The 11,194-nt window shown below is 46.2% G+C and overlaps 1 pseudogene; it reads right to left on the bottom strand.

The window, feature by feature from the left end:
• Window positions 1–3,856: 3,856 nt before the first annotated feature.
• LOC118676689 lies at window positions 3,857–5,184 on the bottom strand (annotated as a pseudogene).
• Between the last annotated feature and the right edge of the window lie 6,010 nt (window positions 5,185–11,194).

The following is an 11,194-nucleotide window of genomic DNA, read 5'->3' as shown; positions in this document are numbered from 1 at the left end:
CACACACACACACACACACATCTCAGAGGCTAGAGGCTGCATCCCTTTTGGGCTAAAGCCAAACCCAGAGAAAAATAAAGAATGGAGTCCATTCTGTTTTTGTTTTTATTGATCTTAGAGAGTGGAAAGGAGGGAGGGAGGAGAGAGAGAGAGAGGGAGAGACCTGATGTGAGAAAGGATCACGCTCCAACCAAGTGAGCCACGCTGGCCAGGGCAAATGGAGTCCTTTTGTTCTGTTTTTTTCATTTGTTTATTTTTTGTTTTAAAATTCTATTGATTTGAGAGAGAGAGAGAAACAATGATTTGTTGTTCCACTTATTTACATATTCATTGGTTGCAGCAACCTTGGCTTATAGGGACAACGCTTAACCAACTGAGCTAACCAGCCAGGCCCTGAGTCTGTTTACATTCCTCCAGGATCTGTGAACTCCGGGGTAATGAGACAGACGTGAAATGAATATGGGGCCCTTTTTTAACCCTAGGTCCACTTAATTGCCTCAGTTGGGAGCGTCATTAGTAAATGATTAATGAAAATGGCTTCTGTAAAAATTGAGTTATCTCAGATTGTTGCAACCTGCTGCCCAGATACTCCTTAGAGAGGTAAGAGCTGTTACTATCCTCCGATTGACTCTCTTCCTTTACACAGCAGATAATGTTATAGGCACAGGGACTCTCTCCCCAGAGATGAGCATTGGGCTCATGTCAGAAGGGAAAACTCAGATTGAGGTTAAACAACTGGTTCCAAGTGCCAGAAGCAGCTGGTGTCCAAGCCAGAGTGGGAGCCCCAGGGCCAGGACCTCCCAACCAGTGGGATCCTGGCTGCTGCCCATCATGTAACCACCTCCCCACTTCCATGAGGTTTAATGGAAATCAACAAAATGCTGGACAGGGTGGGGGAGACAGAAAGTACACACCCCCAAATGCAGCAGGGGTTATCTTCAGGTGAGGTCATAACAAGGCTCAGGGAGGAAAATGTTAACTTAAAGAATCTTGCTGCTCGCAACTCTCATTTTTAGGGTGAAAATGTTTGGGTCCAAGGTGGGCAGAGATCATGAAGATCCCCATGGCAGGACCACGGCAAGAGAGGGGAGACCCATGTTGTGCTGGGAAGATGGCTGTGCCATGTGGTCTGGAGCTCCTGGCGGCCTCCAGGGACTTCCCAGCCTGCTAGTCCATGACTTCCCGGCCAAAGAATCCACAGCCGAATGTGTTTTCAAAGCCAAGGGCAGCGCTGTATCCACTAGAGCAGTGGTCTCAACCTTCTGGCCCTTTAAATACAGTCCTCATGTTGTGACCCAACCATAAAATTATTTTCGTTGCTACTTCATAACTGTAATGTTGCTACTGTTATGAATTGTAATGTAAATATCTGATATGCAGGATGGTCTTAGGTGACCCCTGTGAAAGGGTCGTTCAACCGCCAAAGGGGTCGCGACCCACAGGTTGAGAACCGCTGCACTAGAGTGAGCTGGGGGAAGAGCAGGACGCCAGCCACCCAAAGGGACAAGGGGGAAGGCGTTAGCTGACCAGGTGCACTTCTGGGTGCGCAGAGCCCTGAGCTGTCCGGAGCTTCCCAGTTCAGAAGTGACGACCATGTCCCCAGGTTTCCCACTTTCCCTGTGATTACCTTAACTAAGGGGCACTTCTTAGCCTTCAAAACATAATCCTGCAAATTTAGAGTCAAAAAGTAGGTTAGTGGCTGCCTAGGGATGGGGTGGGACTGGGGATTAACTCTAAATGGTACATGAGATCTTTCAAAATTGAAAATGCTCTAAAACTGATTTATGATGATGGTTGTGCCACTCTGTAAAGTTACTGAAAATCATTGAATTATACACTTGCAATGGCTGAATTTTATGACAGGTAAAATACACGGCAATAAGTCTGGTAAAAAGATAAAAATGAAGTAAATAAAGAAAACACCTACTACTGATGCAGCCTCCGTCCTGAAAACTCCCCCGACTGCATCGCAGCGCAGAGCTGACGACCCCTTCCTCAGAGCTCCTGCGTCCTTCCGCGGGCTCGCTCTCACTTTATATCTTGAACTGTAACATTTGTGGCCATGCCTGTATCTCCCATCTGGACCAACAAAGATTTGAAAACACACATATAAACTTCAAACTGCACCACTTGTCTCATCATCATGCTTACGAAACGGAAACCTGCCCAGAGCTCTCACACACCTCCCTGTCAGCGCCCTGCCCCTCAGCCCTGATCACAGTGCCCCGGCCACCTTCTGGGCCGAGGCCCACATTCTCCTCCCATGACCACAGCCATCCCACCCTGAGCCTGCCTTCCTGGGAACAATCGCTGCCCAAGAGCCGAGGACAGGGAAAGCGTCTCTCCCCAGCACAGCACAGCACAGCCCCATGAGGCACCAGGCTTAATTCAAGAGATCCAGGACAACAGATGCTTAACAAGTACGGAGACTCACTCATTCAGTTGCGTATTCTTTTTTTTTTTTTAAGACTTCAATGACATTTTACTTAAGAAAAATTCCGCTGTAGGAAAATAATTCTGCAGATATAAAATGTAAACAGTTACATCACTTGTCGGGGGCAGCACCATGCTTACACCACTCAACATCCACATTGTGTGTTTTGCTGAAAATCAGATATATAAAATGAAAGACTCAGACTGAATAATCACCATTTATGCCTGCTCTGCTCAGTGTGGAGAAAAAGGCCTTGGGAAATGATGCCTTATGTATGACTGTGTGCTACTATTTTCAGATGAACAGTATACTGCTCATTGGACACATCACCTACAGAAAGCTAAATAGGCGTTGGAACCCCCCACAGCTAGTATAGGCGTGGTTATGCTACAGGTAAAGACAAATGGCCAGAAGCCCCCGGGCTGGTGCTCAATGGACTGCCTCTCCAGCAGGAAACCGGAAGGTCCAAGGCCCCCGCTGCAGGAGAGGAAGGACCAGGCTCCAGACCATCCCTGGGACCCGCAGCCTGAGGAGCTTAGCTCAGTGTGTACAATAGGCTCAGAGCCAGGAGAAGTGAACCATCTGCTTATCTGCATTGAATGTATTCCTCATGACATGTCCTCTTGACTTTCTGTGATGGCGAGCTTTGAGAAAGCCACAGATTTGCAAGAAACACCATATTCTTTTCATTTTACTTTTGTTGGGCGAGGTGGGGGGAGTCGAAGGGTGGCGGTGGATGCCCAGCATCTTCAAGGACATGCTCTGAGTTATTCTGCCATTTAGATGATGGGACTTTTGCCAAAAGTCATGTAGGATTACTACCAATAGTTGTAACTAAATTAGGATTGGCAAGTAGCAATATTGGAGGTGTTGTGTTTTTTTTTAACACATTCATCATTTTCAGTGGTTATTCCTGAATATAACTGGCGACAGGTTACTTTCCCTCCCTCCTCTGTGTTTATTTCATTGATAAGCACATAACCCTGAAGGACAGCATCATGAACAACACATTTGAAATAATTTCTGATTAAAAAACTATAAAAATCTTAAATAATTCATGATATAGGCCAATCACCACATAATAGTTGCTTTGATAAACAAAATCTTACAAATTCGGTAAAAAAATCAGCAGCATAAGGTAAAGCAAATATACAAAAAATCTAAACCATGATAAAATAATTAGGTTTACATTACACAGTTAATTACAGCAAACATACAATAGTTTTGTTGCTGTTTTAAAACAACTTAAGTTTTAAATTACATCACTTGACATTTTAAAAAATAAACTGCTTTACTACAAAATGAATTTTACATTTTTGGGAAAATTACTCAAAATAAGACCACTGACTTAGTTCTCAAAGTAGTTCTATCAATGACTAGACGACTTCCCATCCCTCCTCTCCCACCCCCAGGCCCAAGGAGTCATCTACCATAGCCCAGAGGTCCGGCTGATGCTTCTAGATTGCTGTCGGTCAGTATCTGAGGCCAAAGTCGGATCTGTTGACACTGAAGTCATGCCGTTGACAGACGGCGATGACGATGGATGCTGAGAGCCATTGATGACTGCTGCACCTGTGCTAATGGAGAAGGTTGCCCCTGTATAACTCCATTCTTGGTTCTCTCTGCCAAGTCCATAACTTCCTTGTATATCAATTCTTTCCACTCTTCTATTGTGTGTTCCCGTTCATCTAACTGCTTGTCAGGTATCTTTGGTGGTGGAGCCTCCGCCTCGGAAGGGCCATACCAGATGTTGATGTATGGGTGCTGGAGAGCTTCGTCCAAAGAGATCCTTTGGGATGTGCCAGTCACCGGCATTTTGGATAACAAATTCCTTGCCTGACTGGTTTTAAGTTTATTGTGTTCTGAGTCGGCAGGGAAAAGGACATCGGGGAAGAGTTTCTCAAAGCTATATCCAACATATTTAGTTCTGTTGGTTGTAGTTTCTTCATGAATTCAGGACATGGTGTCCCAAGTTGTTCAATAACTTTATTCCACTGATCAATGTGATCTGTACCTGGGAACAAAACACCACCTTCGATCATTTCTCCCATGATGCACCCAACTGACCAAATGTCAAAGTTTTCTTTGTAGCCCATCCCTAGGATGACTTCAGGTGCTCTGCAATAGCGAGTCACTATGTAAGGTGTCATCATGAAACTAGTTCCTGCAGTCCTGGCCAGTCCAAGGTCAAGAACCCTCAAAGTGCGGTCTGATTTTACTGCTATATTACTGGGCTTTAAGTCCCGATGAATCATTCCAGCAGAGTGAAGGTGCTTGATTCCACACAGCATCTGATAGAGAAGGTAGGACATCCTTTCATGACCTAGTTCCACCTGAATCACTTGGCAAAGATTTGCATCATGAACTCCATGACTATATAAACATCTTGAAATTCTTCTAGAGATTTCTGTGGTGTGAAAACATGCAAAAGGCCAATTAGATTTTTGTGATTAACACATTTCATAAGAACCAGCTCTCTGTAAGCCCGCATAGCATGGGATTGATTCTGAAATGGCCAGTTTCGCTTCTTGATGGCAACATTTCTTTCAAGAATGGCATCAGAAGCTGCACATATTATTCCTTGAGCTCCTGAGCCTATGGGTTTTAAATTCTGATCTCATTTCAGGACTGTGAATGTAGAATCTCCAATTTCTACACTACAAAAATTGCTGTCACACTTACTTCTACTCATGATGGCAAGCAATTAATTTAATGGCTTCATCCAAAAATTCACCGAGAAGCGGCAGCACAGCGAATGGTGACAGGGAGCCCGCCGGAGGGACCAGCACTATCTGGGTGGTTGCCACAGCCGTTACCCAGCGCTGCCCATGGCTCACGTCCTCTGGCCTCAGCCGCCCCACTAAGTTTCATATTCATTTAACCAAAACATATGTATCCCACCAGTGATGTGCCAGACACCAGGCTCAACACAATGGTGAGAACCATCACTTTACCTGCCCTCACGGAGCACACAGTTCTTTGGAAGAGAGACATTACATGAACAATTACACAAATTCATGTAAAACTACAACTATTGCACAAGTGCTACAAAGGAGAGGTTGATGGTCTGATGAGACCTGGTCAGAAGTCAGGATAGGCTTCCCAAGAATGTACTGACTCAGCTGAGAGCTGGAAGCAACAAAGGCTTGCTTTCCAGGACCACCCAGAACCCCAAATCCTCAAAGCCCACTGGTCCTCATGCACAGCTCCAAGTCCACAGGAAGAGCTGAGAGAATGAGACTGCCTGGAGCTGGGGCCCCAGACACAGGCCAGGCCCACCCCCCTCTCTTGGCTGAACACCCACACCCTGGCCTCCTCGCCTGAGCGGCCCTGGGGTCCATGTCCGCTTCATTTCAGAGACGGCATGTCACCAGCCACTGCTTAAAATCAGTGAAGTCCAGAAAGATTCCACTGCTCAGGGACTAAAGACCTCAGAGGCAAGGAGCCCCAGAAAACTCCAAGGGAAGATGGGCTGTTAGCTAGCTTTTTAGGCAGATGCAGTCTACTTTGTTAAAAGTGATGTGGAAAAGGAGGGAGGAATCATTTCTTTCCCAATTACCGACCCTCCCACCACCTGTCAGTCTAGAGATCTCTTCCCTGTGAATTTATGCTAATGCAGCTGTTTATAATTTATGAATGAGTTGGAGAGGCTGCTTTACTGCTGCTTGGGGATCAACAGAGGAGAGAGAGCTGTCATCCCCATCTCTCCCTCAATCTCTCAAGGATCACTATAAAGTCCCCTTTTCTCCCCCTTCCCCTGCAGAGTGAAATGGAGTGTTCACTGCTTTGACTTCTGATTGGCACAGACAGCTCACTCCAGGGTCTGGAGTTCACATCACATGATCTTATTTAAAACAAGTTCTTTTTTAAACGTCCACATCCTGCCCCCCTGTGATGCAGAAGATCCCACCTTCCCTTGGCTTTGAGAGAGGGTGTTTGGGGCATGTTAACCTGACTGGTAAGGCCAAGAGAATCCCTGAGGGGAAGCCAGAGCAGCAAGATGGGTTAATTATCCCAGAAGTGGTATCACGAGACTGCCTGTGTGGCAGGATAGTAAGAAGCTAGAAAAATTCCTGGGCAAGTGGAATGGGAAACTGAGACAAGAAAATTAAACAAGGCCAAGCAGTTTGGGAAGCTTTCAGCCAGCTTGTGAATCGCAAGACCTTATCTTCCCCAACCAAGGACACTTGAGAGCAAATGGTTTATACCTCTCCCCGCTAACCAGAGAATACATAGCTTAAATCACCTTGGCCTGGGAAAATAGAGAACAAAGACCCAATTAATGCCATTTGTGCCAGCTAAACCCAAGGGCAGATGAAGTTTGGGGGACAAATAACAAAAATCCCAGAAGCATCTGGATGGTTTCACTTTAAGGGGAAATGTTAGGCAGGATAGATAGCTGCTATGGCAGGAGGAGGGGAAGGGGAAAAAGGAGTTTATCTCACCCACTGAACAAAGAAGTCAGCAGTCGTGGGACTTGCCAACAGAAAATTGCCAGATGTCCTCATAATTTCTGGGGAAAGCTACAACAATGTAAAGGGAGGGACCTTGAAATCTGGTCTAGCCAACAGGAGAACCTTGAAACCTAGATGGGGGAAAGTAGAAAACTCTGGAACCCCCACCAGGCAGGGCACTCAGACTAGCTGAGTTGCCCACTTGTGCTTTATGCCAAGTGTATTCTTAATAAATTTGCTTGTTTTGCTTCAACACTGCTTTCTGCCACTCATCTGAATTGTTTCTCAAGAGTGTGACAAGAGCTGAGATGGGGAGAGGCCCCTTCCACTCAGGCGGCTCTCTGGTAACACATGGAAAGGGTTGGAAAAATCCTCTTCTGGATTTTGGTGGCTCAGTAACATACAGAAAGAGGAGTGGTTGCGACAAGGCACCTGGGTGGAGGTCCAGCTCCCACCCACATCCCAGTTTACTGGGGCACGCTGACACATCACTCCTCTCAAAGTCTTAATTGCATTCTCTATCATTTAAAGGCAGGTCCAGATTTTCCTCAATTTTCCCCCAGTTTAATATCCATGACTATTAATCAATTTCACTTTTTACTCCCCCCCCCCATTATAGTCATGATTATTGATGGTTTACAAAAATAATTATGGCACAGATTTTAAAACTTCAGTGAGGAAATTGTAAGGAAAAGAAAAAAAATTGAGCCTTATCTGCTTTGTTAGAGATGAGCCAAAATTTGCCTCTGCACTTCCTGGAAGCCAATGCAATGAGTGAAATACAATCAAGTACAAGAGTAAGAACATAGATTTAGTGAGGATAAACCAGTTTTTTAGAAAAAGGTGAACTCTTTCTGTTTCTAAGCTCTGAGTGAAATTTTTCACTTAGGTCTTCAAAAAGAGGGAGCTCTGTCATGTTATAAGTAAATCCTCAACAATATTTTTTCAGAGAACACATTAATCTTCTTATAATGTTCCCTACTGCCAACCAGTGGATAGCACATAATACAATTTGACCCAAATAAAAAACTGCACTCCACATCTGAATTTCTCTGGTGCCCTTTATCCACTAAGAGGACAATAGCAGAGTAGCTAGGATTTCTCAACTGAAGGCCAATGACTCCTGGGGTCCCCAGACAAGTTCTTGAGTTCAACAACACTGATCTGAGGAAGTACTTCTCAATCATTTTCCTGTAAATTCCTATAGAGGCAGAGGAAAAGAGATGTATACATCGCAGGAGCCACCTGGGCCAAAGGTCATCTGCTTACTGTGCCAATCTAGTATTAACATAATGAGACAGTGTCCCTTGGGCATTCCACTGCTGCACATGTCCCCTCCTCCCTCTGTACCACTATGCTGTCACTGTCCCAGTTATTAAAGACAATGGGAGGCCCAAGCTGAGTCAGCATTGGTCTGGATGAGACTGCCTTTCTTGGCTCCCAGTTGCCCCACAGAATAAGGCTCAAAATAGTTCACGTGCCATCCAAGGCTCATATGATCTGCCCAACCTTCTCCTCTGGCCTCAACTTCTCCCCTCCCCATCCCAATCAAGTCCCCAACACTCCTGTCAACCCACTGATATGCCTTTGTGCAGACATTTCATACCTCTGTGTGTGTTCTCTTTGCCTCTCTTCCCTCCCAAGTAAAATTCTCTTTTGACATTGCTCCCATCTTCCAAGACTTCAAAGGCCACCAAAGCCAAACTTCCCTACTTTTCCAGGAGACATAAAACCTTCCTCTCTCACCTAGCACTTGGTCAACTCCACATTCATTTACACAGCTCTTGTTACTTAGCCCTGCCTGTGTCAGTCCCTGGCCGAGACTGGGGGATAAAGCATAGAGAAGCCCTCAGACCACAAGAAGAACCTGAGTTTCTGGAGTTGAGGTCTGTCTGCCCAGCTTGACTGGAGGCTTCTTTAGGGCAAAAGCCTCAGCTCTCAAGTCTCAGCTCCCTGGGGTCTCAGCCCTGCCCCACACCCCCAGCTGAAGTTCAGCAAGTGTCTGCATAATTATTTGTAGGAGAGAGGGGCATAGTGGGGCTGTATCAGGGGAGGGGTTGCCTCAAGGAGCACCTTGCTCTGATTGGTCGGGGAGGAGCCACAGGCAGCAGGCCTAGCAGCTGGATGAGCTGGGTAGGGGCAGGGCTGCCCTGGCCAGCAGCCATTGGCTTGGAGAGCAGGTGGTGAGCACCTGACATGCTTTGTGCTTATTGGCATTGCTTGCTGTATCTAGTTATTTAACCAAAGCACTCAGATCACAGTGGCCACCAAAGCTTATTGACATACTTGAAATTTTGCATTCATGCAACTGAAGCTTCAGCCTTCCATCCACTGGCTGTGCCATGTAGTAATTAAAACAGTGGATGATGTGAGCCCAGTTAATCCTCTGGGCAAGGTGGGGCTTATTTTTCAAAGGTTTACAGTTTCAGCTTCCAGGATGTGCTGGTTTTCATTGCAGAGTTTCTAATGGGCACTTGTGCACCCACTGTGCCCAGCGCCTTCTTCTGAGTTCCTGAGCATTCCCGAATACTGAGGTATTTGTGCAGGTGTGTGTGTGTGTGTAAAATGTGACACACCTATATATGAATGCTTGCATGAGCCCTTGTGCTTGTTCTGTGGGTGTACACGCACGCCTGTGTCTGTACAACCACCAGGTCCCAGCGCCCAACAACACACACTCAGCAAATGCACTTGGCAGGTGAACCAGGTTCCATTTGCTCTGGGTGGTACTTGAAGCACCAGGGAAGCTGCCCACTCACATGGATCATTTTTGTGTTTACGCTGAAGTGCTTGTCATGATCATTACCAGGACTCTGTAAATTCCCTCATGAGAACCCAACCCAGCAGGCTGGGATCAGATTGTTGTCAGCATCTCATGGAAGGGCTCAGTTAACTCCTCCCGGATGAGTTATTTTGTTATTTATCTCATTCTGAATGGCAGCTCCAGCCATGGAAGGCAGGACCTCTGTGGCCCAACTCCATGGGGGAGTTAACAGGAAATATGATGCAATGGAGTCCCTGGAAACAGTGAGAGGATGCAGGTGCCCTAACGAATGGACCCCAGGCCTGGTGATTGTGAGCTCTGGGTCTGGGGGCTGCACCCTGACCTTCCATGTGATTTTGGAAAATTACACCCTCTCACAGGACTTGTTTTCTCATTTTCAAAATGAAGGGGTTGAATGTGTCATTTCTTTTCTTTTCCTTTTTCTTTTTTTTTATTTTTCGTTTTGCTTTGTTGTTGTTGTTGTTGTTGTTGTTAATCCTCACCCGGGGATATTTTTCCATTGATTTTTAGAGAGAGTGGGAAAGAGAGGGAAAGACAGAGAGAAACAGTGATGTGAGAGAAACACATGGATTGGTTGCTTCCTGCACGACCCCCAACCAGGGCCCGGGCCAGGGAGGAATCTGCAACCAAGGTACGTGCCCTTGACAGGAACTGAACCTAGGACACTGTGGTCTGCAGGCCGATACTCTAGCCACTGAGCTAAACTGGCTAGGGCTGAATGTGTCATTTCTAAGGTCCCTTCTATCTACCAAGCTTAAGGATTATTCTGCTGTTTTTGGTGGAAATCATACACTCCTAAAATTGTCAGAACAGAAAGGGACCTTAGCTCAACCTCCACACTTCCTAGAAGCCGGCAACTTATTCAGAGCAAGTCAAGGCAGTATAAACAGACTATCCTGTCTGGGGTAGCTTTGAACCATCCTGGCCCCATGATACTATCTTGAATGCATTTCATTTTTGACAGGTGACAAAACTCATATGCCCTCATCTTTGGTCAGGACTTGGCTTATACCTCAGCTCCTTCCCAGACTCCATTCCTCCCCTCCCCATCTCACCCCTAGCACCAGGCACACAGTCCTATCAGAGTATCTGAAACGCTTGGAGGTCTTGCTACAAAAAGGGTGGTTCTCAGCAGCATGGGCACTGCCTGTATCCTGTTGGAAAGGCAGAATGTCAGGCCCCACCCAGACCTTGTACCCAGATTCCCCAGGTGATTTGTTGGCACATTATGCTCCGGAGCTGCTATTCTAGGGACAGTTGGTCTCTCCTATGTCTATTCCAGTCACCAATCTGTCTCCCCAACTAGACAGTGAGCTCTTTAAGGGTAGGGCTTGGAATGGTCCCTGGTGCAAAATTGGTGCTCATCGGGTATTAAATAGATAAATCATTGAAGGCAATGAACTTGGCACCAAATCTGAAAGAAAGGACTTGATACTGATGGACAGAAAAAAGTGGGGATCTGGAAAATAGACCCCAGCCCGACTCAGAGGCAGGGGGTGAAGGACTAGCCTGGTTAGAAGA

Source organism: Myotis myotis, unplaced genomic scaffold (genome assembly GCF_014108235.1).
Source record: "Myotis myotis isolate mMyoMyo1 unplaced genomic scaffold, mMyoMyo1.p scaffold_m19_p_2, whole genome shotgun sequence".
Lineage (NCBI taxonomy): Eukaryota > Metazoa > Chordata > Mammalia > Chiroptera > Vespertilionidae > Myotis > Myotis myotis.
The sequence above is the reverse complement of the archived record's forward strand: the minus strand, read 5'-3'. Positions and strand labels throughout refer to the sequence as shown.